The 6,000-nt window shown below is 47.8% G+C and overlaps 1 protein-coding gene across 5 annotated transcripts in view; it reads right to left on the reverse strand.

The window, feature by feature from the left end:
* The window catches only part of ABCB9 (ATP binding cassette subfamily B member 9), a 66,573-nt gene extending 62,835 nt beyond the window's left edge, over window positions 1-3,738 (reverse strand). For 2 of the 5 annotated variants that reach the window (XM_068244274.1, XM_068244236.1), the window contains exon 1: window positions 3,563-3,709. The gene's annotated coding sequence lies outside the window, so the exon portion shown is untranslated. Of the gene's footprint in view, window positions 1-2,928; window positions 3,052-3,562 lie in introns of those variants that run through there. The other 3 variants (XM_068244257.1, XM_068244266.1, XM_068244247.1) reach the window with 3 other exon arrangements.
* Window positions 3,739-6,000: the final 2,262 nt, after the last annotated feature.

Genomic DNA, 6,000 nt, shown 5'->3' on the forward strand with positions numbered 1-6,000 from the left:
AGGTGCTCAGTGATTTCTAGTTACACCCCTAGGCCCTGGAGTGCATTTTTACACAGGACCTCTCCCACATCACTGTACATATAATAACTTAATGATACAAAGTTTCAAAACCTGCTTCCCCAGGACAGCCACATAGTAACAAACTGTTCCCCTTTCTTACAAATTACTGCTATTAAGTATACATAGACAATCATAGGCATTATGGCGGCTGAAGGACGAATCTAGGTGGGCCCTCTAGTCCAGGGGCCCAGGTGCAGCTGCAACCTCTACAGCCCCTCACATTACTCCACAGTAGCTTATGCATACATTAGAAGGTAACCAAGTGAGGGCTTGTTCACACTAGGGGCGTTTTTTAGATTTTTTTAAGCGCTGGCGATTTTCAAAATCGACCTGAAAGCGCTTGTGCAATGATTCTTTATGAGAGAGTTCACATCTGAGCAGTTTGCTTCCGATTTGCTCAGATAAGTGGTGCATGGGCCATTTTTGAGGCGATTCCGCCTCAATGGAAGGTATAGGAAAAACGCAAAATCGGTTTGTGCAGCGATTGCGTAAGCGGTTTTAAGAATAAATACATTGTATTTATTCTTTTCCGGATCAAAGAGTTCACTTCCTGACTGACATCAGGAAGTGAAAAAACGCAATCGCTCTGCATAAGCACTTAACAAAACCGTCCAACGCACAGAAATCGGGGAAAAAAAAACCCCTTAAAAAACTCCCAACCCGAACGGACACGCGAGCGGAATGCAATGGGAATGAGGCCTCACAAAGTAATTTATTGGCCACAATTAATCAGACTGTACAAGCAGAATATAACAATCTCTACCACTGAATACACACAAGCAACTACTGAAACACCTGTGCCTGGAAGTTTTGCTTTGGTGTCTTGTTCGCATAATATAGTCTTGTTACTTTTGCTGCTCATGTTGTCTCCTCATGGTACTTTACTTATGCACTTTGCAATACAGTGATAGTAATTTTGTGCTATACTGTAGTACAACAAATCTACAGGTCCTGTGCGTCCAGGGGAGGACTGGGACCTTTTGGCCTGGGGGGAAAATGCAACCCAGAGGCCCTTGAAGGGGGGGGGGAACGACAGATGACAAAAATGGGCGTGACCATGTCATGCTGTGGGTGGAGTCAACTGCATGACATGTCAGTATGGACCAAAAATCTCAGAGGAATGCCATATAGAATTAAAATTAAGGCATTTCTGATGGCAAAAAAAGAATATATTCAGTACTAGCAAGACATACTGTACCTAATAAAGTGGCTTGTGAAATACAGGTAGTCCTTGGTTAATGAAGGAAATAGGGAATGTAGGTTTGTTCTTAATCTAAATCTGTTCTTAAGTCAGAACACTCATTTCTGTGCCTCTTCTGTCCCCCTCTATGTCACCTATTCCCCCTGTGCCTTTTTTGTCCCCCTCTGTCTCTTTTGTCTCCCTCTGTGTCACCTCATGTCTCTTGTTCCTTTTTTTCCCTGTGTCACTCTTGTTCCCCCTGTGCCCCACCCCCATGGCTCCTGTGTTCCCCCCACTGTGGCTCCTTTGGTTCCCCACTCCCCGCAGCGGGAAGAGCAGCAGTATACTCACCTACTCCTGGGTGCCTGCATGATAACTAAGCGTCCTCCTCTGCCTGCTCCCTCCTAATGCCGGTGTCGCGTAATGATGTGACCAATATAATCCAGCAGTAGGGGGTACCAGTGAGGAAGATAGGAGAACGCTTATCATGGAACCGGCCGCGCTGGGAGTAACCATGGTACCTGGTGGCTAAGTGACAGGAAAGTCACCATAGTTACTCTCAGCTTGAGGAGAGCAGAGAGATTTGCCATTGTATCGAGGACATGTGAGTACTACTCTTAAGGGGGGCTGTGGAGCACAGGGACAGCTCAGCCTGATGCCCCTGCAGAGGGTGAGGAACCAGGCATGGCCACATGCCTCCCTGATCACACTTCCATAGTTGGAAATGTTTGCAGCGTGTGCAGTACCAATTTTTAGCAACTTCGCAAACGCAGAAGGCTCCCGGCTGTGGGAGCACAATTCAGGAGGCACATGCAATTTTCAGAGGGAACAGCTGCTGAATGGATATCAGAGAGGAACAAGAAGGACAGCAGGGAGAGGGAATGGTGGGGAAACAGGCATGTGCAGAAGTGCATGACTGGCTAGATTACCAGGAGGGGGTTGTGTAATATTACAAGACAACAAAGCGGCCAGCGAGGGAGCACCTCATGGGGCTGGAGGATGCCCCAGGTAAGTATAAATACACCAGTACACAACTCAGGTACACTTTAAGGTTTCTTTTAAAGGACTTCCAATGCAAAGTAAAAAATCTATTTTTTAATCACCTAGGGCTTCTTTTGGCCCCGAGCAGCAGTCACAGTTCCTTGCCGCAGCCCTGGTCCTCTTCAATGTCCCTGCTGGCCGTCCACAATGATGGCTACCCGCCAGGTGGTCTGGTCTTCTGTGCCTGCGTGTCCACATCATCTAGCACATACTGGGCGTGTGCACAACTAATGCTCAGGAGCAGTATGCGCCAGATGACGCAGACTCAGGCGCAGAAGAGCCGACCCTGCCAGCAGGTAGACATCATTGCGGACGGCCAGCAGGGACACTGAAGAGGACCAGGGCTGCGGCAAGGGACTGCGACTGCTGCTTGCGGCCGGGAGACGCATGATTTAAAAAAGAGATTTTTTTTTTATTGTGCATCGGAAGTCCTTTAAGTAAAGTAGTAAGTGTTAGTGATAGTATATCAGTACATCAGTACAGTATATCAGTGTGCGGTCAAACTAGAAGAATATATAAATATGCATCCAAAGAGCCAGTGCTGCAAAAAGCTACAACTAGCAGGCAGCAGTGAAAGGGTTACATGTACACAGAGCTGGCCAGTTCAAAACAAAGCAAACAAATGAAGAGGAGAGGTGTCCGCTTACAAAGAACATTGTCTGGTCAGCCGCTGATGTCTGGCTGCAGTGATCTGTGCCCTGTCTCGTCCAGCTTCAAGGGGCAGGACGCTGGGAATCTGGGATTGAAACGCAGCACTGAAATCCTCCTGTAGCCTGGCCACTTCAAATGACGCGCTAGAGAGCCACCTCTGCTCTCTCTTCACTGGCTGGCTGCTACTACAGGCAGGGGGCAGGACCTCTGTTGCCTAGCAGCACCTCGAGATTCACCAACACGCACTGCATTGGGCCGGAGGAGAGAGAAGCTTCTATGAAAAAGAGTAGGAAAACATCCTGGCGGCCCTGATGAAAGGTGCAGGAGGCGGCCCGGGGGGCAATCGCCCCCTGTCCCCCCAGGCCAGTCCGCCTATGTGTGCGTCACCATTACCTTGAGGCCACGAACTGCTGTCAATATTATTATTATTAATATTAGACTGTGTGTACCCTTCTAGGATCACATGAGCTTTAGAAAGATACAGAAGATACTACGACTTCATTACAAGCACGCATTAGCAAACAAGTTGAAGCTACAGGATAGAGAGTACAGTGCAGTAAATACAAAATACATGAAATGAGGTAACATCATGTGGGCCAGGCAGTCTGTCACACAATGATTAATATTTACTACTCAGGATGCTGCCGTGTCCTATTTCGGTCCTAAACGCCGTGCAGAATGTGCGGAGTCTGAGCAGTCACGTGACGATGGGTGATACAGCAGAGCGCTCCTTACCTCCTCTCCGTGCATTCAGCTCACCTCTGGCAACCTGCAGATGCGGCTGCTAATGATGCTCCAGCGCCTCCCACCACCTGACGGCACTAAGCCACGCCCAGCCGCCGCCAGCTGCTACCCGGACAGACTCTTCCTCCAGTTCGTCTTCATTCTTAAAGTGCTAGTAAAGCATCTCATAAGAAACTCTATACCAAGCTTGCTAGCTCAGCGAAAGATCAGAGTTCTTGAGATGATGAGTATGAACAGCATCCATTTAACCATAAAATGTGTTACATTTGTTTTTGGTTAACATTATCTAGTAGTCAGTTGCCATTATGTTAGGGATAGTCCATTAAGTTGCTTAGAATACATATATAAATTGATGTGTGGCTGGAATGGGAAGTTACTATATTTTACAGTATATTGGGTTCCTCCAGTACCTCCTCTGTGGTCCTGTGCCTAACAGTAACCACTCTGCTCCTCCCTCTCCTGTGCTCAGAGCAACTGTCCTCAGGGCAATCATACCATAGGGGCAACCTGGACAATTGCCTCAGGGCCCCTGAACACTTCCTCAGTCCCTGGGGCCCTGCAGTTTACCGACTCACCTGTTCCAGTTTGCACACGCTCCTCCGTATGTCTGTGGCTCCACGTTCTCCAGTTTTCATCCTCGCAGGAGCACTTCACCTCCGTAACCTGGGGGCTGGGCATTCTATGCATAAGAAGGCAACCCTGAAAGGATGAAGATGGGAGTGCACAGAGCCACTGCCACAAAGTCACTACTACACAGGGGCCTTAGGGACCAAGATAAAGTTGGAGGGAAACCTGGGGATGTAAAAGAGAAATAGCCGAGAATGGGAGACTTGTACGCAGGATACAGCCGATATACGGCTCATCCTGCTCCTGCACATGTCACAGCGTCAATTACTATTCCCCCTCCATATCCACGTGGATGGTGGTGAATGATGTAATTCGGGTTCCAGCTATTGCTGGCAGCCGAATTACAGTGTTTTAAAAGTAACTTCAGCTCCGTCTTCTGACAGCGCCGAAGTTACTCACTGTGCGCCGCTATAGCCGTAATTCCTATTACGGTCTATTGTGGTGCCAGCTGCCCCCAATTCTCCAGCGCTCTAATTGACATGCCCAACCTGGGGGGCCCTGGTGAAGTGGGCAAATTTAGCAGCCCCTAATGCCGTTTGGGATAGGAGTTCTGTCAGGGGGCCCCCAGGTTTATTTGCCCAGGGTCCCATTTTTACCTAGAACTGGTCCTGCCTTTGCCAAATACTAACCTATCCTCTCCTGTGCCTAACACTAACTTTATTTTACCTATGCTTGTATGATGTTTTGACAAGTATGGTGAAATGCTGATACCTCCTTTCCCAGTTCTGGCCACCCCATCAGTATGGAGTATCAGCATTATTACAGCATGTTCTCATTTTTAAAAGATGATGCTTGCCCAGTACACCACTATAGTGGATAATATAATTTCAAGTACCCATTGATGCATACAGTATCTCAGAAAAGTAAATAAACCGCACATTTTTTTGTAATTATTTTATTTTATTTATTGTATTTATAAAGCGCCAACATATTACACAGTGCTGGACATTAAGGTTACAGACAATATTTAGGGGTGACATACAGCGATATGACAATACAGGAATACAAGAAAAAAAAACAGATCACGCAGCACAATATGAGTACAAGGTAATGTTTAGTCAGTCACTAGATGGGAGCATGGAGATTAGGCAAGTCGAGTTCACTCAGATCCATAGGATGGATGTATAGTGATGTAGGTGCATGAACAGGTAGGAGACATAAGGAGGAGGTCCCTGCTCGAAGGCTTACAATCTAGAGGGAGAGGCGGGAACACAAAAGGTAAGGGACCAGAGTTCAGCTGCGGGTTTAGAGCTCCAGTGGGGGGGTAATGGTAGGCCAGAGTAAAAAGGTGAGTTTTGATGGCCTTCTTGAAGATGTTGAAGCAGGGGGAAACCCTAATTGGGGAGGGGGGAGGTAGGGAGTTCGATAGTATTGGAGCAGCTCTTGAGTAGTCCTGGAGGTGTGCATGGGATTGGGGGATGCAGGGTGCAGTCAGGCGAAGTTCATTGGAGGAGCGACGTGAGAGGCTAGGTGTGTACCTCTGAGTAAGATTGGAAATGTAGGTTGGGCAGGTTTTGTAGGCAGATTTGTAGGCCAGACACAGTATCTTGAATCCGATTCTAGACTGGATAGAAAGGCAGTGGAGGGATTCACAAAGGGTAGCCGCTGTGGTGGCGATGGGAGGAGTGGATAATTCTGACTGCTGCATTCATGACGGACTGCAGCATGGCAATTCGGGTCATAGGAAGACCAGACGG

The sequence above is a fragment of the Hyperolius riggenbachi genome, chromosome 1, assembly GCF_040937935.1.
Source record: "Hyperolius riggenbachi isolate aHypRig1 chromosome 1, aHypRig1.pri, whole genome shotgun sequence".
Taxonomy (NCBI): domain Eukaryota; kingdom Metazoa; phylum Chordata; class Amphibia; order Anura; family Hyperoliidae; genus Hyperolius; species Hyperolius riggenbachi.